Genomic DNA, 23,552 nt, shown 5'->3' on the forward strand with positions numbered 1-23,552 from the left:
TGCACAGTCACACGTCTGGACCCTGAGAGCGTCATAGGCTACGTTGTGAGGTGAAATTTTAACCCCGCGCTTTCCAATTCACCAAACTATTTTGCCCCTATCTACATAATGGGGAAAAAAGTGAAAGGAAAAGTGTTGGAGGCGTCGCAGCTACAGAAAAAAAATTTTGCACAGTCACACATCTGGACCCTGAGAGCGTCATAGGCTACGTTGTGAGGTGAAATTTTAACCCCGCGCATTCCAATTCACCAAACAATTTTGCCCCTATCTACTTAATGGGGAAAAAAGTGAAAGGAAAAGTGTTGGAGGCGTCGCAGCTACAGAAACAAAATTTTGCACAGTCACACGTCTGGACCCTGAGAGCGTCATAGGCTACGTTGTGAGGTGAAATTTTAACCCCGCGCTTTCCAATTCACCAAACTATTTTTCCCCTATCTACATAATGGGGAAAAGTGAAAGGAAAAGTGTTGGAGGCAAATTGACAGCTGCCAGATGTGAACAAGGGGGACTTAAAGAATGAGAGCAATGGCGCCAAAGAGTATATACCGATCAGTTGCTAAGGTGGGGCCCCGACATGAGATACTCACCACACATGGGGATATGAACACACACACAAAATGCGCCACACACTACCACCTGCTTGAACACATATTACCCTCAGCACATATTTCACCACACATACACCAACCTCGCCACATAAAAGTCGAAACACAAAAGTCGCCGCTCAAAACTCACCACGCGCAAAACTCGCCACATGCAAAAACTAGGCTCACGCAAAACTCGCCACAAGTGCAAAACTCACCTCATGGAAAACTCGCCACACGCAAAACTTGCACACGCGGAAAAATTGCCACATGCACAAAATTTGCAACACATGCAAAAGTTGCCTCACACAAAACTTGCACATACTCAAAAGGCACCAGACATAAAACTCACCACGTGCAAAACTCGCCATGCGCAAAACTTGCTGCACACAACTTGCTACACTAACCTGTCACATGCAACTCGACACACAAAAAGTTGCTACACGCATGTTGCCACACAAAACTCATCTCACAAAAGTCGCTACATGCATGTCGCCACACACAACTCAACACACACAACTTGACAGACGAAACTCGCCCTAAAACACACACAAGTCTGGTGTTAGCCTTCAAAAATAAAAATCTGATTAATAAGCAGACAAACTACAAGAGCAACAAATGTACCATATAGGAAATACAGCAGCTGTCAGTCACATGACCTGTCTATTATGTGTATGTGTGAGCTAATATATACTGCCAGGGGGAGGGCTTCCTGTTGGCTGGCGATTTATCAGGCTGCCAATTTATCTTACAAATACTGAGGTAAAAATACTGAGCAAATAACGTGTTAACGAGGTCTAATACAGGAGATCACACAGGTATATACTATATACAGGGGAGATGACACACAGATATATACTATATACAGGAGAGATGACACACAGGTATATACTATATAGAGGAGGAGATGACATACAGGTACATACTATATACAGGAGGAGATGACATACAGGTATATACTATATACAGGAGGAGATGACACACAGGTATATACTATATACAGGAGCAGATTACCTACAGGTATATACTATATACAGGAGGAGATGACATACAGGTATATGCTATATATAGAAGATGACATACAGGTATATACTATATACAGGAGGAGATGACACACAGATATATACTATATACAGGGGAGATGACACACAGGTATATACTATATACAGGAGGAGATGACATACAGGTATATACTATATATAGAAGGAGATGACATACAGGTATATACTATATATAGGAAGAGAGGACATACAGGTATATACTATATATAGGAGGAGATGACATACAGGTATTTACTATATATAGGAGGAGATGACATACAGGTATATACTATATACAGGGGAGATGACACACAGCAGGTATATACTATATACAGGGGAGATGACATACAAGTATATACTATATACAGGAGATGACATACAGGTGTATACTATATATAAGGGAGATGACAAACATGTATATACTGAGGTGAAAATGAGAGGTGTGAGGTGAAAATGAAAAGGTGTGAGTGCAAAATGAGAGGAGTGAGGGAAAATAGTGTAGTGATCGGAAAATGGCAGATGTGAGGTCGAAATGACAAGTGTTAGGCGGGAATGAGGAATGAGGGAGAAAATGAAAGGTGTGAGGGAGAAAATGAGAGGTGTGAGGGAGAAAATTAGAGATGTGAGGGGGAAAATTAAAGATGTGATTGGGAAAATGAGAGGAGTGATGGGAAAATAAGAGAAGTGACGTGCTATAACTAACCACAGATATTTACTATGCCCAGGCAACACCGGGCTCTTCAGCTAGTCTAATATATAAAGCTGAATGTGTGTGTGTGTGTGTGTGTGTGTCCGGGATTGGCATCTGCACCATTGCAGCTACAGCCACAAAATTTAGCACAGTCACACGTCTGGACCCCGAGAGCGTCATAGGCTATGTTGTGAGGTGAAATTTTAACCCCGCGCTTTCCAATTCACCAAACAATTTTGCCCCTATCTACATAATGGGGAAAAGTGAAAGGAAAAGTGTTGGAGGCAAATTGACAGCTGCCAGATGTGAACAAGGGGGACTTAAAGAATGAGAGCGATGGCGCCAAAGAGTATATACCTGACAGTTGCTAAGGTGGGGCCCCGACATGGGATACTCACCACACACGGGGATATGAACACACACAAAATGCGCCACACACTACCACGTGCTTTAACACATATTACCCTCAGCACACATTTCACCACACATACACCAACCTCACCACATAAAAGTCGAAACACAAAAGTTGCCGCTCAAAACTCGCCATGCGCAAAACTCACCACATGCAAAAACTAGGCTCACGCAAAACTCGCCACAAGTGCAAAACTCACCTCATGGAAAACTCACCACACGCAAAACTTGCACACGCGCAAAAATTGCCACATGCACAAAAGTTGCAACACATGCAAAAGTTGCCTCACACAAAACTTGCACATACTCAAAAGGCACCACACATAAAACTCGCCACGCGCAAAAACTCGCCATGCGCAAAACTTGCTGCACACAACTTGCTACACTAACCTGTCACATGCAACTCGACACACAAAAAGTTGCTACACGCATGTTGCGACACAAAACTCATCTCACAAAAGTCGCTACATGCATGTCGCCACACGCAACTCAACACACACAACTTGACAAACGAAACCTGCCCTAAAACACACACAAGTCTGGTATTATCCTTCAAAAATAAAAATCTGATTAATAAGCAGACAAACTACAAGAGCAACAAATGTACCATATAGGAAATACGGCAGCTGTCAGTCACATGACCTGTCTATTATGTGTATGTGTGAGCTAATATATACTGCCAGGGGGAGGGCTTCCTGTTGGCTGGGGATTTATCAGGCTGCCAATTTAGCTTACAAATACTGAGGTAAAAATACTGAGCAAACAACGTGTGAACGAGGTCTAATACAGGAGGAGATGACACACAGGTATATACTATATACAGGGGAGATGACACACAGGTATATACTATATTGAGGAGGAGATGACATACAGGTATATACTATATACAGGAGGAGATGACACACAGATATATACTATATACAGGGGAGATGACACACAGGTATATACTATAAACAGGAGGAGATGACATACAGGTATATACTATATATAGAAGGAGATGACATACAGGTATATACTATATACTGGGGAGATGACACACAGCAGGTATATACTATATACAGGGGAGATGACATATAGGTATATACTATATACAGGAGATGACATACAGGTGTATACTATATATAAGGGAGATGACAAACATGTATATACTGAGGTGAAAATGAGAGGTGTGAGTGCAAAATGAGAGGAGTGAGTGAAAATAGTGGAGTGATCGGAAAATGACAGATGTGAGGTCGAAATGACAAGTGTTAGGGGGGAATGAGAGGAGTGAGGGAGAAAATGAGAGATGTGAGGGGGAAAATGAAAGATGTGATTGGGAAAATGAGAGACGTGATGGGAAAATAGGAGAAGTGAGGTGCTATAACTAACCACAGATATTTACTATGCCCAGGCAACGCCGGGCTCTTCAGCTAGTCTCTATATAACGACCAACATAGATATTACCGCCATATGGTCAGTGGTAGATACCAGTCCTACAGAACATGTAAGAGATCACAGCACAGTTACAGATAATGACTTACCTCTGACGTTCTCTGATGGAATCGTCACTTTTCATGTCTTTTCCATCTGGCCCAGACCGACATGACAACTTCTTCCAGTCAGGACTCGTCTGCAGAGATTACAACAAAGACACATTTCACTTCTCACATTCCAGCCCCATCACCATCTATTCCCAACCTGCACAAACTCCTCATCCTGCTTATACCCCAATACTGAGCGGCTGCTGCCGTATGTGTCCCTATTACTGCACCTGATACCCCGATACTGAGCCGCTGCTGCCGTATGTGTCCCTATTACTGCCCCTGATACCCCAATACTGAGCCGCTGCTGCCGTATGTGTCCCTATTACTGCCCCTGATACCCTGATACTGAGCCTCTGCTGCAGTATGTGTCTCTATTACTGCACCTGCTGTGTGGTTCTCTGTACCCTCTAAATTCTAAAGTAACCATCTATAACACAGTAATGCCAGGTGCAAGTGCCCTAGAAAACAGCGCCCACATTTTGCCCCCTAGAAAGTAATATTGCCCTGTGTCCCCCTTTGATAGTTACAGTAACCTGAGTTCCCCTGTAACAATAAGTGCCCACTTTACATTTAATAATGTCCAGAGTCTCCCCCTGTACAGCTCCCCTATACACAGTATAATGCCCCCTCACTGTATAGTACCATCCACATAGTATACTGACCCCTTAGTAGCCTCCAAACTGTTTGATGGCTCTAACACTGTATAATGGCCCCTTCACTGTAATCTCCACACTGTATGATGGCCCACTAGATAACCTCCATATAGTATAATGTGCCAGATAGTCCTCAATATAATACAAGGCAGCACCCCCATAGGCAGACTCTGTAGTATAAGTCAGTACCCCCATAGGCAGACTCTGTAGTATAAGAAAGTACCCCCATAGGCAGTCCCTGTAGTGTAAGACAGTACCCCCATAGGCAGACCCTGTAGTATAAGGCAGCACCACCCCATAGGCAGATCCTGTAGTATAAGGCAGCACCCCATAGGCAGTCCCTGTAGTATAAGGCAGCACCCCCCATAGGCAGACCCTGTAGTATAAGACTCACCCCATAGGCAGACTCTGTAGTATAAGGCAGCACCTCCCCATAGGCAGACCCTGTAGTATAAGACAGCACCCCCATAGGCAGACTCTGTAGTATAAGGCAGCACCCCCCATAGGCAGATCCTGTAGTATAAGACAGCACCCCCATAGGATAGGCAGATCCTGTAGTATAAGGCAGCACCCCTATAGGCAGATCCTGTAGTAGAAGACAGCACCTCCCCCCATAGGAAGACCCTGTAGTATAAGGCAGCATCCCCAATAGGCAGTTCCTGTATATAAGGCAGCACCCCCCATAGGCAGATCCTGTACATAAGGCAGCACCCCCCCCCCAAAGACAGATCCTGTATATAAGGCAGCACCCCCCATAGGCAGATCCTTTTTATAAGGCAGCACCCCCCCAAAGGCAGATCCTATATATAAAGCAGCACCCCCATTGGCAGATCCTGTATATAAGGCAGCACCCCCATAGGCAGATCTTGTATATAAGGCAGCACCCCCAAAGGCAGATCCTATATATAAGGCAGCACCCCCATAGGCAGATCATGTATATAAGGCAGCACCCCCCATAAGCAGAACCTGTATATAAGGCAGCACCCCCATAGGCAGATCCTGTATATAAGGCATCACCCCCATAGGCAGATCCTGTATATAAGGCAGCACCCCCCATAGGCATATCCTGTATATAAGGCATTACCCCCATAGGAAGATCCTGTATATAAGGCAGCACCCCCCCATAGGCAGATCCTGTATATAAGGCAGCACCCCCCCAAAGGCAGATCCTACATATAAGGCAGCACCCCCCATAGGCAGATCCTGTATATAAGGGCGCCCCCCCCTTAGGCAGATCCTGTATATAAGGCAGCACCCCCCCAAAAGCAGATCCTATATATAAGGCAGCACCCCCAATAGGCAGATCCTGCAGCACCCCTCACAGGCAGATCCTGTATATAAGGCAGCACCCCCCATAGGCAGATCCTGTATATAAGGCAGCACCCACAAAGGCAGATCCTATACATAAGGCAGCACCCCCCATAGGCAGATAGTGTATATAAGGCAGCACCCCCCATAGGCAGGTCCTGTATATAAGGCAGCAGTCCCAAAAGGCAGATCCTATATAAGGCAGCACCCCCCATAGGCAGATCCTGTATATAAGGCAGCACCCCCAAAGGCTGATCCTGTATATAAGTCAGCACCCCCCATAGGCAGGTCCTGTATATAAGGCAGCAGTCCCAAAAGGCAGATCCTATATAAGGCAGCACCCCCAAAGGCTGATCCTGTATATAAGACAGCACCCCCCCATAGGCAGATCCTGTATATAAGGCAGCACCCCACCAAAGGCAGATCCTATATATAAGGCAGCACCCCCCATAGGCAGATCCTGTAGCACCCCCCATAGGCAGATCCTGTATATACTGTAAGGCAGCACCCTCCCATAGGCAGATCCTGTATATAAGGCAGCACTCCCCATAGGCAGATCCTGTATATAAGGCAGCACCCCCCATAGACAGATCCTATATAAGGCAGCACCCCCATAGGCAGATCCTGTGTATAAGGCAGCACCCCCAAAGGCTGATCCTGTATATAAGGCAGCACCCCCCCATAGGCAGATCCTGTATGTAAGGCAGCACCCCTGTTATGATCAGGTGGCCTTGGAGCAGCATGAAATGACCTTCGCTGGAGCAGTGGTAACTATACTGACCGCAAACCCTGATCCTATCACCGCAACTAGAAGTAGCCGTGGGGTGTGTCTAAAAAGACACACGCAGACTGAGAACAGGGATAAGCAAAGGAGGCCACTTCTACCTAGAAAGGAAAGGAAAGTACAGGATACTATGCGGTCAGCATAAAACACTACAAAATATCCACAGCAGAAAAATACAAAAACTCCACCACCTAACTAAAGATGTGGAGAGTATATCTGCGACTCCAGCGAATCCAACTAGACTGAGAAAAACATCAGGCACAGTCTAGCAGGAACAAAATAGAAACAAGATAGCACAGAAAATAGACACACAGCAGTGTGTCTAAAACAAAATGAAGCAAACACTTAACTTTGCTGAATTGGCAGCAAGCAGGAGAGGCCAGGCAGGACCAACACTTCCAAAGGAACAATGGACAACTGGCAGGGACTAAAGAGTCCTGCAAAGCTATATACCCCAGTCAGCTTTGCAATTAGCAGATACACCTGTCCAATCCTGCAGTCCAGGCACAACTGCATTACCCTCTACAACCACCGGAGGGAGCCCAAAAGCAGAATTCACAACAGTACCCCCCCCCCTTGAGGAGGGGTCACCGAACCCTCACCAGAGCCCCCAGGCCGATCAGGATGAGCCCGATGAAAGGTACGAACCAAATCAGCGGCATGGACATCAGAGGCAGAAACCCAAGAATTATCCTCCTGGCCATAACCCTTCCATTTGACAAGGTACTGAAGCTTCTGCCTCGAAAAACAAGAATCCAAAATCTTCTCAAAAACATATTCCAACTCCCCATCGACCAACACAGGGGCTGGAGGATCAAAAGAGGGAACAACGGGCTCCACATATTTCCGCAACAAAGATCTATGGAAGACATTATGAATAGCAAAAGAGGCCGGAAGCGCCAGGCGAAAGGACACCGGATTAATAATCTCAGAAATCCTATAAGGACCAATAAATCGAGGCTTAAACATAGGGGACGAAACCTTCATAGGAATATGACGGGAAGATAACCAAACCAGATCCCCAAACCGAAGCCGGGAACCAACACACCGACGACAGTTAGCAAAACGTTGAGCCTCCTCCTGAGACAGCACCAAATTGTCCATCACATGAGCCCAAATCTGCTGCAACCTGTCGACCACAGAATCCACACCAGGAAGGTCAGAAGGCTCAACCTGCCCAGAAGAAAAACGAGGATGAAAACCAAAATTACAAAAAAAAGGCAAAACCAAAGTAGCCGAACTAGCCCGATTATTAAGGGCAAACTCGGCCAATGGCAAAAAAGCCACCCAATCATCCTGATCAGCAGACACAAAGCATCTCAAATAGATCTCCAAGGTCTGATTAGTTCGCTCAGTCTGGCCATTTGTCTGAGGATGAAATGCAGAAGAAAAAGACAAATCAATGCCCAGCTTGGCACAAAAGGCCCGCCAAAACCTAGAAACAAACTGGGAACCTCTGTCGGACACAATATTCTCCGGAATACCATGCAAACGTACCACATGCTGAAAAAACAACGGAACCAAATCAGAAGAAGAAGGCAATTTAGGCAAAGGCACCAAATGAACCATCTTAGAAAATCGGTCACAGACAACCCAGATAACCGACATCCTTTGGGAAACAGGAAGATCGGAAATAAAATCCATAGAAATATGTGTCCAGGGCCTCTCGGGGACTGGCAATGGCAAAAGCAACCCACTAGCACGGGAGCAACAAGGCTTGGCCCGCGCACAAGTCCCACAGGACTGCACAAAAGACCGCACATCACGCGACAAAGAAGGCCACCAAAAGGACCTACCAACCAAGTCTCTGCTACCAAAAATACCAGGATGACCAGCCAACACAGAACAATGAACCTCAGAAATCACTCTACTAGTCCATCTGTCAGGAACAAACAGTTTCCCCACAGGACAACGGTCAGGTTTGTCAGCCTGAAATTTCTGAAGAACCCGTCGTAAATCAGGAGAAATGGCAGAAAGGACCACCCCTTCCTTCAAAATACCGACTGGTTAAAAAACCTCAGGAGAATCAGGCAAAAAACTCCTAGAGAGGGCATCAGCCTTAACATTCTTATAACCAGGAAGGTACGAGACCACAAAATCAAAAAGAGAAAAAAACAAGGACCATCAAGCCTGTCTAGGATTCAACCGTTTGGCAGACTCGAGGTAAATCAAATTCTTATGGTCGGTCAAGACCACAATACGGTGCTTAGCTCACTCAAGCCAATGTCGCCACTCCTCAAACGCCCACTTCATAGCCAACAACTCCCGATTTCCGACATCATAATTGTGTTCCGCAGGCAAAAATTTACGGGAAAAGAAGGCACACGGTTTCATCAAGGAACCAACAGGATCCCTCTGAGACAAAACGGCCCCTGCCCCAATCTCAGAAGCGTCAACCTCAACCTGAAACGGAAGAGAAACATCCGGCTGGAGCAGAAGAAAAACGACGTTTAAGTTCTTGAAAGGCAGAGACAGCCGCAGAGGGCCAGGCCAGTTGTACTGTTATGATCAGGTGGCCTTGGAGCAGCATGAAATGACCTTCGCTGGAGCAGTGGTAACTATACTGACCGCAAACCCTGATCCTATCACCGCAACTAGAAGTATCCGTGGGGTGTGCCTAACCAGACCTAGACACCTCGACACAGCCGGAGAACTAAATATCCCTAAAGATGGAAATAGGAAAACTCTCTTGCCTCAGAGTAGACCCCCAAAGGATAGACAGCCCCCCACAAATAATGACTGTGAATAGGAGAGGAAAAGACACACGCAGACTGAGAACAGGGATAAGCAAAGGAGGCCACTTCTACCTAGAAAGGAAAGGAAAGTACAGGATACTATGCGGTCAGCATAAAACACTACAAAATATCCACAGCAGAAAAATACAAAAACTCCACCACCTAACTAAAGATGTGGAGAGTATATCTGCGACTCCAGCGAATCCAGCTAGACTGAGAAAAACATCAGGCACAGTCTAGCAGGAACAAAATAGAAACAAGATAGCACAAAAAATAAACACACAGCAGTGTGTCTAAAACAAAATGAAGCAAACACTTAACTTTGCTGAATTGGCAGCAAGCAGGAGAGGCCAGGCAGGACCAACACTTCCAAAGGAACAATGGACAACTGGCAGGGACTAAAGAGTCCTGCAAAGCTATATACCCCAGTCAGCTTTGTAATTAGCAGATACACCTGTCCAATCCTGCAGTCCAGGCACAACTCCATTACCCTCTACAACCACGGGAGGGAGCCCAAAAGCAGAATTCCCAACACACCCCATAGGCAGATCCTGTATGCAAGGCAGCACATCCCCCATAGGCAGATCCAGTATATAAGACAGCACCCCCATAAAAAAACACAATAAATACTCACCTCTCTTCCTCCTTGTTCCAGCGCCGTTCCCTGCTCCCGTTCATCTCCTGACAGCGGGCGCCGGGCAGTGACGTCATCGCACCCTCTGTCAGTCGATTTGGGGGATGATGGGAGGATGAGCGCAGCGCTCCTTCCCTCATCACCGTGGTCAGCTGTATCGACTAGATGCCGATACAGCTGACCTTGCGATGACAGCGTGGGGCCCACTGCTGGCACCGGGTCACCCTGCCTGCTCAGGGGCCCCATAGCGGCAGAGCAGGGAGATCGATTCTGCCTGCTCTGCGCACAATGTAACTGTATCGGCATGCTGCACGCACCGATGCAGTTACAGTAGCGTAGCTTAAGGTGGGCCGCCTCAGAGCGCGTGGCCCGGGGCGCCCACACCCTCTGCCCCCCTCGGTAGCTACGCTACTGCTGTACCAGCGAAATCAATGAGATTTCTGAGATCTTATGCACATCCCGCAACCGTGTATTTAAAGCCCTGCTGCATTTTCCCAGGATTCAGTAGGTACCGTAAGTTATTTCAGCATTTTTTTCAGGATTTTTCAACCAAATGAATGGAAAAATATGCAAATGATGACACAGCGAAAACTCATGTAAAAACATGTCAAAAAGACACTTAGGCTATGTTCACACGTTCCTTTTTTGCTGTGTTTTTTTTCCCCCACAGGCAAAACTTTTTTGCTGCCTTTTTGTTTGTATTTTGTGCATGTTGATAACATCTAGTGCCCCCCCCCCCAAAAAAAAAAAAAGCATGATGTAACTTCCTTAAGTCAATAAAAGAGCTTGTTCACAAATCGTTTTTGCTGTTTTTTTCTGCAGAAAAATACATTTTGCACTAACAGCAAAGTAAATATAATTTTTGAAATTTCACACGCAGACTGTTTATTTTTTCCTTTTAGATATGAACCCTCAAAGAGTTTTTCAAATCTGCATCCAGTCAATTGTTTCAGTGTTTTTGCTCCATTCAAGTGAACAGAAAAAAAAAATGCAGGTAAAACCCTATTAAAAACGCAGCGATAGTGCTTGTATTGTAAGGAACGTTTTTTCCTGCCGGAAACTCTGCTGTTAGTACTAAACGTGTACCAATACCATAAGGGTATGTTCACAAGTGGAGTTTGTGCAGTGTTTTTTCTGCACAAAAATAAAAAGTGTTGGCAGCAAATATACTCTCCACAGTGCGAGCATGATTACTGCACTTTTACATTAATATTTTTCCATTAATTTGCATGGGTGCAAAATGCTGACATTCTTGGCAAAGACGCAGCAGGGCTCCAGATGAGTGCAGAGAAAAAAGGCTGTGTGTGCATGAGATTTCGGAAATCTTATTTAATACGCTGCATGTGAAGTACAATGCAAAAATGTGAACATACCCTAGACAATTTATTGAGGGCAAGACATCAGTTTTGCCATTTAAGGCTGCCGTCACACTAGCAGTGTTTGGTCAGTATTTTACATCAGTATTTGTAAGCCAAAACCAGGAGTGGAACAAGTAGAGGAAAAGTATAATAGAAACATATGCACCACTTCTGTATTTATCACCCACTCCTGGTTTTGGCTGAGAAATACTGATGTAAAATACTGACCAAATACTGCTAGTGTGACGGCAGCCTTAGCACATGTGGAAAGAAGGTGAATTGGAGACATTTTTTTCTTGCTGTTTGGGGCAGGTGGGGGAGGGAGTCAATTTCCTAATAGCTTGTGGTGAAGTTTGGAGGGTGGTGGAGGGGTCTCAGTGCCTTTTTCCTCCCCCTTCTGATTCCATGGGTCGCCTAAGGCCGATCCTTTGTTTCCCTGACCTTTGACAAACCCAGACACACAACAGAAGCAGTTGATTTTCTTAATTTTCTTGTTGGCTTTAAGGTACCTTCACACTAAACAACTTCACAACGATATCGCTAGCGATCCGTGACGTTGCAGCGTCCTGGCTAGCGATATCGTTGTGTTTGACACGCAGCAGTGATCAGGATCCTGCTGTGATGTCGTTGGTCGCTGCAGAAAGTCCAGAACTTTATTTCGTTGCTGGACGCCCTGCAGACATCGCTGAATCGGCGTGTGACGCCGATTCAGCGATGTCTTCACTGGTAACCAGGGTAAACATCGGGTTACTAAGCGCAGGGCCGCGCTTAGTAACCCGATGTTTACCCTGGTTACCATCGTAAAAGTAAAAAAAACAAACACTACATACTTACCTTCTGCTGTCTGTCCCCGGCGCTCTGCTTCTCTGCACTCCTCCTGCATCCTGTGTCAGCGTCGGCCAGCTGGAAAGCACAGCGGTGACGTCACCGCTCTGCTTTCCGGCCGCTGTGCTCACAGTCAGTGCAGGAAAGCAGAGCGCCGGGGACAGACAGCTGAAGGTAAGTATGTAGTGTTTGTTTTTTTTACTTTTACGATGGTAACCATGGTAAACATCGGGCTTCTAAGCGCGGCCCTGCGCTTAGTAACCCGATGTTTACCCTGGTTACCGGCATCGTTGGTCGCTGGAGAGCTGTCTGTGTGACAGCTCTCCAGCGACCAAACAGCGACGCTGCAGTGATCGACATCGTTGTCGGTATCGCTGCAGCGTCGCTTAGTGTGAAGGTACATTTAGACCTGCCTATACGTTAATACTTGCGGCCTAAGGCTATGTTCACACGATGCGGAATTAGTGCGGATCCGCAGCGGATTTTTCTGTGTAGAAACACTGCAGTTCCGCAAAGTGATTTACAGTACAATGTAAATCAATAGAAAAAAAAAATGCTGTGCTAATGGTGCCGAAAACTCCACATGAAAACCGCTGCGGATCAAAAGAAGTAGTATGCTACTTCTTTTGTACGGAACTGCAGCGTTTCTGACCCCTTCCATTATAGAAATCCGCAGGGGTAAAAACGCAGAAAATCCGCAGAAAATCCATGGCAAATCTGCACCTGCGTTTTCTGCCAGGAGATTTTGTGCGGAAAATTCTGCACCCCAATCTGCAACGTGTGCACATAGCCTAAAACTACTGTACTCTGTGAAGGATACAAATGCTTTCATGATCTTCTTTGTAAGCCAGTACATCCTGGTGGTCCACCATGTATCTGATTGTCTCCTTCATTTGCTCCATTGTGCAATTTCTTAATAACTATTTAAAAAACAAATCTGTTGTGGTAATGCAATAATTGACGCCTTTTTTGTAAGGCTCCAGGATATAGTGCGAACAACCAGTTGTTTTCAGTTCTCACTCTATGAACATAGTGGCACTTCATATACAAAATTTTTCCAAAAATGTGCAACTGAAGTAGTTAGACCACGTGCACACATTGAGTATTTGGTAATTTTTTTTACCTCAGTATCTGTAAGCCAAAATCAGAAGTGGGTGATAAATACAGAAGTGGTGACGTGTTTCTATAAGGGTATGTTTCCACGTTCAGAAAACGCTGCGTTATTTACGCTGCATTGAGCCGCAGCGTGCAGATGTTACAGCATAGTGGAGGGGATTTCATGAAATCCCGTCTCCACTATGCATTAAAAGACGCATGCGGCATACCCGCGAAAACGCATATGCGGCGCGTCTCTTAAGAACGCAGAATGTCCTTACATTGCAGAAAAACGCAAGGACAACGCAGGTGACCTGCCAGTGACCTCAAGTGCAGTTCTGGTCAGGATTTTACCTGTATAAAATCCTGACCAAATCCTGATGCAATCATGAACGTGGACACATACCCTTATACTTTTCCTCTGATTGTTCCACTCCTGGTTTTGGTTTACAAATTCTGATGTAAAATACTGAACATTGAAGGTGACCTAAGGCCACATGCCTACGATCTGGAACTAGCAGCGCTTTGGATGCAGTGTATGTTAGAATCTCCGGAAGAGAAATTGACATGCTGCGGTCTGCAGCATGTCATTTCACAGTGACCAAAATATAAAAAATAGTAAATAAAAAAAACCTTTATCACTCCCCTTAGTTAGGAAAAAATAATAAAATAAAAATATATATTTATTTCCATTAGGGTTAGGCTGCCGTCACACTATCAGTATTTGGTCAGTATTTTACCTCAGTATTTGTAAGCCAAAACCAGGAGTGGGTGATAAATACAGAAGTGGTGCATATGTTTCTATTATACTTTTCCTCTATTTGTTCCACTCCTGGTTTTGGCTTACAAATACTGATGTAAAATACTGACCAAATACTGTTAGTGTGACGGCAGCCTTAGAGTTGGGCTAAAGTGAGTTGGGCTAGGGTTAGGGGTGTGTTGGGTTAGAGTTGGAGTTAGAATTGAGGGGTTTCCACTGTTTAGGTACATCAGGGGGTCTCCAAACGAGACATGGCGGCACCATTGATTCCAGCCAATTTTGCGTTCAAAAAGTCAAACGGTTCTCCCTTCAGAGCTCTGCCATGCACCCAAACAGTTGCTTTTCTCCACATATGGGGTATCGGCGTACTCAGGAGAAATTGCCCAACAAATTTTGTGGTACATTTTCTCCTGATACTTTTGTGAAAATAAAAAAAATTGATTCCAAATTAATTTTTTTGTGAAAAAAGTAAAATGTTCATTTTTTCCTTCCACATTGCTTTAGTTCTCGTGAAGCACCTAAAGGGTTAATAAACTTCTTGAATGTGGTTTTACGCACCTTGAGGGGTGCAGTTTTTATAATGGTGTCACTTTTGGGTATTTTTTGTTATATTGACCCCACAAAGTCACTTCAAATGTGAGGTGGTCCCTAAAAAAATGGTTTTGTAAATTTAGTTGGAAAAATGAGAAAATGATGGTCAACTTTTAACCCTTATAACTTTCTAACAAAAAAAAGTTTCCAAAATTGTGCTGATGTAAAGTAGATACATGGGAAATGTTATTTATTAAGTATTTTGTGTGACACCATTCTCTGATTTAAGGGCATGAAAATTCAAAGTTTGAAAATTGCAAATTTTCAAAATGTTTGCCATATTTCCATTTTTTCATAAACAAATGCAAGTTATAGCGAAGAAATTTTACCGCTAACATGAAGTACAACATGTGATGAAAAAACGATCTCTGAATCAGTGGGATACGTTGAAGCGTTCCAGAGTTATAACCACATAAAGTGACAGTGGTCAGAAATTTAAAAATTGGCTTGGTCATTAAGCACAAAATTGGCTCTGTCACTAAGGGGTTAAGGATCTTTGCTGAACCACGTCGGTTTGACTCCTATGGATATCTTTTGGTGGCCAGTGTCCATGATTTTTTAATCAAGTTAATAAAGAACAATCTTTTTTAATCCTACTTACCTTTAGGCTATGTACGCACATAGAGTATTTATTGCAGAAATTTCTGCAAGGTTTCTGCATCTCTTGGCAGGCAAAAAAGTGTTTTTGCCACTTTTCTGTCTGCGTTTTTACATGCGTTTTTGTACAGAAATGAAGGCTTTTTGAGCTAAATAAAGATAATGAGCCATGAGTCTGACCAGACGTGTCTGACCATCTTAGAAATTGCATTTTTAAATTGCAGTTTTTCAATTGCTATGAATTAGACTAGAATTGGACTGGAATTGACTGGAAGGTAAAGGAATAGAAAACCACTATAATGTTTCGGTTTCTTTTCACATTCACCCCCATACTACTCTATTTCTTCCTATCTCCTGTAGTCCCTCCACCCAGTAAAGAACTAGTCATTTCTCCCTCCATCCTCCCCAGTCATCTCACCTCCTCCACAGAACTATTCCTCCACATACAATCCTTTCTCGCCAGGCACACACGGCCACATCATGACCTATCCAGCTCACACCTTCTAACGCTCTGTCTGCTGCTCCTCATTGCTGGCGACATATCCCCAAATCCTGGCCCTCCTCATCACATCCCCACACTCATTTCTAATCCCCTGCCACGATCCTCTACACGTCCTCGCAACCACAGTAACCTCATACCCATTCATCCTGCCCCCACTCCCCCAATTTCCCTATCTGGAGCACTATGGAACGCACGCTCTGTCTGCAATAAACTTCCATTTATCCATGACCTCTTTATCAATAACAAACTCTCCTTCCTCGGCATCACTGAAACCTGGCTCACCCCTTCTGACACAGCCTCCCCTGCGGCACTCTCTTACGGTGGCTTCCACCTTTCTCACACACCCCGCCCCAGCAGCAAGCATGGCGGAGGAGTTGGTTTTCTCCTGTCAGATAACTGCTCCTTCACCCCAATCCCACTGCCACCCTCTGTTATCCTCCCTTCCTTTGAGGTGCACTCTGTGCGCATCTACTCCCCCTCCAACCTCCAACTGGCTGTCATCTACCGTCCCCCAGGGCCAGCCACCACCTTCTTCGACCACTTCACCACCTGGCTACTCCACTTCCTCGCCGCTGACATCCCCACTATCATCATGGGCGACTTCAACATCCCCATTGACACTTCCCTCTCAGCTGCCACTAAACTTCTATCTCTCACTTCCTCCTTTGGCCTCACTCAATGGTCTTCTACAGCCACCCACAAAGATGGTCACACACTGGACCTCATTCTCACCCGCCTCTGCTCCCTATCTAACCTCTCAAACTCACCTCTTCCTCTTTCTGACCACAACCTACTTACATTCTCTTCCCTTTCCACTCCTTGTCTACAACCCCCACCCCACAAACTCTCACACCCTCGCAGAAATCTTAAACACCTTGATCTTCACTCACTCTCTGAATCCCTCCTCCCTCTCACAGACATAAGCTCCCTACACAATGCGGATGATGCTGCCGCTCTATATAACACCACAATAGCTGCAGCTTTGGAATCTCTTGCCCCTCTCACACATACCAAAGCTCGCAAAATCAACAGACAACCCTGGCACACCAGCATGACAAAAGAACTGAGGCGAGCTTCCAGAGCTGCTGAGCGCAGATGGAAAAGATCCCACTCCATCGAGCACTTCATCGCATTCAAACAGTCCCTCACTGCTTTCAAAACCATGCTCGCCACAGCAAAACAAACCTACTTCTCATCTCTCATATCCTCCCTGTCTCACAACCCCAAACAGTTATTCAACACCTTCAACTCTCTCCTCCGTCCCCCAGCACCTCCTCCCTCCCCACTCATCTCAGCTGAAGACTTCGCCTCATTTTTCAAGCAGAAAATTGAGAACATCAGAGACAATTTTAGTAAACAACCCCCAGAACCCTTCCTCCCAACTACCCAGCCCTCCACCTCCAAAACCAACTTCTCCACCATTACAGAAGACGGACTCTCCACTCTACTCTCAAGATCGCATCTCACCACCTGTGCACTTGACCCACTCCCATCCCACTTCATCCCAAACCTCACCACAGTCTTCATCCCAACCCTAACCCATCTCTTTAACCTATCACTAACAACTGGCATTTTCCCCTCAAGCTTTAAACATGCCACAATCACACCTATCCTCAAAAAGCCCTCTCTTGACCCATCCTCTGTATCTAGCTATCGCCCTATATCACTTCTCCCCTTTGCCTCAAAACTACTGGAACAACATGTCCATATTGAACTGTCCTCCCATCTATCTTCCTGCTCCTTCTTCGACCGCTTTCAATCAGGCTTCCGGTCACACCACTCCACTGAAACTGCCCTAACTAAGGTCACCAATGACCTATTAACCGCCAAGAGCAAGCGACACTACTCTGTCCTCCTCCTCCTGGACCTGTCCTCTGCCTTTGACACAGTGGACCATTCCCTGCTGCTGCAGACCCTCTCATCCCTTGGCATCACAGAATTGGCCCTATCCTGGATCTCATCATACCTAACTGACCGTACATTCAGCGTCTCCCACTCACACACCACCTCCTCACCTCGCCCCCTATCTGTCGGAGTCCCGCAAGGTTCAGTTCTAGGACCCCTGCTCTTCTCCATCTACACCTTTGGCCTGGGACAGCTCATAGAATCTCACGGCTTTCAGTATCATCTCTATGCTGACGACACACAGATCTACATCTCTGGACCAGATATCACCTCCCTACTAACCAGAATCCCTCAATGTCTGTCTGCTATTTCATCCTTCTTCTCCACTAGATTTCTAAAACTTAACATGGACAAAACAGAATTCATCATCTTTCCCCCATCTCATGCGATCTCCCCAACGAACCTATCCATTACAGTAAACGGCTGTCCACTCTCCCCAGTCCCACAAGCCCGCTGTCTTGGGGTAATCCTTGACACTGATCTCTCCTTTAAACCGCATATCCAAACCCTTTCCACTTCCTGCCGCCTCCAACTCAAAAATATTTCACGGATCCGCACATTCCTAAACCAAGAATCTGCAAAAACCCTAGTCCATGCCCTCATCATCTCCCGCCTTGACTACTGTAACCTCCTGCTCTGTGGCCTCCCCTCTAACACTCTTGCACCCCTCCAATCTATTCTAAACTCTGCTGCCCGACTAATCCACCTGTCCCCCCGCTATTCCCCGGCCTCTCCCCTCTGTCAATCCCTGCACTGGCTCCCCATCACCCAGAGACTCCAGTACAAAAGCCTAACCATGACATATAAAGCCATCCACAACCTGTCTCCTCCATACATCTGTGACCTCGTCTCCCGGTACTTTCCTGCACGCAACCTCCGATCCTCACAAGATCTCCTTCTCTACTCCCCTATTATCTCCTCTTCCCACAATCGCATACAAGATTTCTCTCGTGCATCCCCCCTACTCTGGAACTCTCTACCACAACATATCAGACTCTCGCCTACCATCGAAACCTTCAAAAAGAACCTGAAGACCCACCTCTTCCGACAAGCCTACAACCTGCAGTAACCACCGATTGACCAAACCGCTGCACGGCCAGCTCTACCCTCACCTACTGTATCCTCACCCATCCCTTGTAGATTGTGAGCCCTCGCGGGCAGGGTCCTCTCTCCTCCTGTACCAGTTGTGACTTGTATTTTTCAAGATTATTGTACTTGTTTTATTATGTATACCCCTCCTCACATGTAAAGCGCCATGGAATAAATGGCGCTATAATAATAAATAATAATAATAATAATAATAATAATAAAAAAAAAAGTTTTGTGATGTAATTTCTTGGTGCAACACCACCTTTTTCATGCTGATACAGTGGTAAATGGATTAGGACTTGGTGTCAGCAGCTGTAATTGACACCAATCCCTAAGTTTATTAATAAAAAGGTGTCAGCCTCACCCTCATTAGTAAGTTGATAAGTAAACACAAACACACTGTAACCAGTCTATGTAGGAGCATTAACAGAACAAACATACATAGACTGTAAGTAAACAGCAAATGTTAATTATAAAGAGAAAATAAATGGGAAGAAAACATTTCATGGGCTCCTGCATAATTTTCTCAAAAAAGCAAAGGGAAAGCAGATGGCTGATGTTAATATTCTGGGAAGAAGCCAATAGCCATAAAGGTTACCAGGCTATTAATATCAGCTGTCAGCTGTTTGCTTATCCTTTACTGGCTACTTTACAGGGGGATCCCAGAAAAAATTGACATAGGGTCCCCCTATAAAATTTAACCAACAAAGGCTAGGCAGACAGCTTAGGGGCTGATATAAATAGCCTAAGGCCGGCGTAACACTCAGGGAACTGAGGGAGCTCTGCACTGTTCATATTGCCCCATATCTGCCCCATATAGTGCTCTGCACTGTTCATATTGCCCCTTATCTGCCCCATATAGTGCTCTGCACTGTTCATATTGCCTGTTATGACCTGGTGGTCAGGACAATAATGGACCTGGTGGTTAAGAGCACACGGAAGGTCCTGATAGTTACTGATAATATAGGACGAGCTCTGGGACGTGGGAACTCTGCTGACCGCAATCCCTAATCCTATCAACCACACTAGAAATAGCCGTGGATTGCTCCTAACGCTCCCTATGCAACTCGGCACAGCCTAAGGAACAAGCTAGCCCTAAAGATAGAAAAATAAAGCCTACCTTGCCTCAGAGAAATTCCCCAAAGGAAAAGGCAGCCCCCCACATATAATGACTGTGAGTAAAGATGAAAATACAAACACAGAGATGAAATAGATTAAGCAAAGTGAGGCCCGACTTACTGAACAGACTGAGGATAGGGAAGGTAGCTTTGCGGTCAGCACAAAAACCTACAAAAAGACCACGCAGAGGGAGCAAAAAGACCCTCCGCACCGACTCACGGTGCGGAGGCTGTTATGGCTGGCAATCAGGCAACACAGCGTGCAGTAATCAGCGCACATACAGAGATCTGGCAATAACCAAAAACAATAGGACGAGCTCTGAGACGTGGAATCTCTGTAGACTGCAGTACCTGATCTATCCTCACACAACTATAAGCAGCAGTGGATTGCGCCTATCACTACCTATGCAACTCGGCACTGCCTGAGGAGCTGACTAGCCTGAAGATAGAAATACAAGCCTGACTTACCTCAGAGAAATACCCCAAAGGAATAGGGAGCCCCCCACATATAATGACTGTTAGCAAGATGAAAAGACAAACGTAGGAATGAAATAGATTCAGCAAAGTGAGGCCCGATATTCTAGACAGAGCGAGGATAGCAAAGAGAACTATGCAGTCTACAAAAAACCCTAAAACGAAAACCACGCAAAGGGGCAAAAAGACCCACCGTGCCGAACTAACAGCACGGCGGTGCACCCCTTTGCTTCTCAGAGCTTCCAGCAAAAGTTAATAGCAAGCTGGACAGAAAAAACAGAAAACAAACTAGAAGCACTTATCTAGCAGAGCAGCAGGCCCAAGGAAAGATGCAGTAGCTCAGATCCAACACTGGAACATTGACAAGGAGCAAGGAAGACAGACTCAGGTGGAGCTAAATAGCAAGGCAGCCAACGAGCTCACCAAAACACCTGAGGGAGGAAGCCCAGAGACTGCAATACCACTTGTGACCACAGAAGTGAACTCAGCCACAGAATTCACAACAGTACCCCCCCCTTGAGGAGGGGTCACCGAACCCTCACCAGAACCCCCAGGCCGACCAGGATGAGCCACATGAAAGGCACGAACAAGATCTGGGGCATGGACATCAGAGGCAAAAACCCAGGAATTATTTTCCTGAGCATAACCCTTCCATTTGACCAGATACTGGAGTTTCCGTCTAGAGACACGAGAATCCAAAATCTTCTCCACAATATACTCCAATTCCCCCTCCACCAAAACAGGGGCAGGAGGCTCCACAGATGGAACCATAGGTGCCACGTATCTCCTCAACAACGACCTATGGAATACATTATGTATGGAAAAGGAGTCTGGGAGGGTCAGACGAAAAGACACCGGATTGAGAATCTCAGAAATCCTATACGGACCAATAAAACGAGGTTTAAATTTAGGAGAGGAAACCTTCATAGGAATATGACGAGAAGATAACCAAACCAGATCCCCAACACGAAGTCGGGGTCCCACACGGCGTCTGCGATTAGCGAAAAGCTGAGCCTTCTCCTGGGACAAGGTCAAATTGTCCACTACCTGAGTCCAGATCTGCTGCAACCTGTCCACCACAGAATCCACACCAGGACAGTCCGAAGACTCAACCTGTCCTGAAGAGAAACGAGGATGGAACCCAGAATTGCAGAAAAATGGAGAGACCAAGGTAGCCGAGCTGGCCCGATTATTAAGGGCGAACTCAGCCAACGGCAAAAATGACACCCAATCATCCTGGTCAGCGGAAACAAAACATCTCAGATATGTTTCCAAGGTCTGATTGGTTCGTTCGGTCTGGCCATTAGTCTGAGGATGGAAGGCCGAGGAGAAAGATAGGTCAATGCCCATCCTACCACAAAAGGCTCGCCAGAACCTCGAGACAAACTGGGAACCTCTGTCAGAAACAATATTCTCAGGAATGCCATGTAAACGAACCACATGCTGGAAGAACAAAGGCACCAAATCAGAGGAGGAAGGCAATTTAACCAAGGGCACCAGATGGACCATTTTAGAAAAGCGATCACAGACCACCCAAATGACCGACATTTTTTGAGAAACGGGAAGGTCAGAAATGAAATCCATCGAAATATGTGTCCAAGGCCTCTTCGGGACCGGCAAGGGAAAAAGCAACCCACTGGCACGTGAACAGCAGGGCTTAGCCCTAGCACAAATTCCACAGGACTGCACAAAAGCACGCACATCCCGTGACAGAGACGGCCACCAGAAGGATCTAGCAACCAACTCCCTGGTACCAAAGATTCCTGGATGACCGGCCAGCACCGAACAATGAAGTTCAGAGATAACTTTACTAGTCCACCTATCAGGGACGAACAGTTTCTCGGCCGGACAACGATCAGGTTTATTAGCCTGAAATTTCTGCAACACTCTCCGCAAATCAGGGGAGATGGCAGACACAATGACTCCTTCCTTGAGGATAATCGCCGGCTCAGATAACCCCGGAGAGTCGGGCACAAAACTCCTAGACAGAGCATCCGCCTTCACATTTTTAGAGCCCGGAAGGTATGAAATCACAAAATCAAAACGAGCAAAAAATAACGACCAACGGGCCTGTCTAGGATTCAAGCGCTTGGCAGACTCAAGATAAGTAAGGTTCTTATGATCAGTCAAAACCACCACGCGATGCTTAGCACCCTCAAGCCAATGACGCCAGTCCTCGAATGCCCACTTCATGGCCAGCAACTCTCGGTTGCCCACATCATAATTACGCTCAGCAGCAGAAAATTTCCTGGAAAAGAAAGCACATGGTTTGAACACTGAGCAACCAGAACCTCTCTGTGACAAAACCGCCCCTGCACCAATCTCAGAAGCATCAACCTCGACCTGGAACGGAAGAGAAACATCAGGTTGACACAACACAGGGGCACAGCAAAAACGACGCTTCAACTCCTGAAAAGCTTCCACGGCAGCAGAAGACCAATTAACCAAATCAGCACCCTTCTTGGTCAAATCGGTCAATGGTCTGGCAATGCTAGAAAAATTACAGATGAAGCGACGATAAAAATTAGCAAAGCCCAGGAATTTCTGCAGACTTTTTAGAGATGTCGGCTGAGTCCAATCCTGGATGGCCTGAACCTTAACCGGATCCATCTCGATAGTAGAAGGGGAAAAGATGAACCCCAAAAATGAAACTTTCTGCACACCGAAGAGACACTTTGATCCCTTCACGAACAAGGAATTAGCACGCAGTACCTGGAAAACCATTCTGACTTGCTTCACATGAGACTCCCAATCATCTGAGAAGATCAAAATGTCATCCAAGTAAACAATCAAGAATTTATCCAGATACTCACGGAAAATGTCATGCATAAAAGACTGAAAAACAGATGGAGCATTGGCAAGTCCGAACGGCATC

This window comes from Ranitomeya imitator, chromosome 3 (assembly GCF_032444005.1).
Source record: "Ranitomeya imitator isolate aRanImi1 chromosome 3, aRanImi1.pri, whole genome shotgun sequence".
Taxonomy (NCBI): domain Eukaryota; kingdom Metazoa; phylum Chordata; class Amphibia; order Anura; family Dendrobatidae; genus Ranitomeya; species Ranitomeya imitator.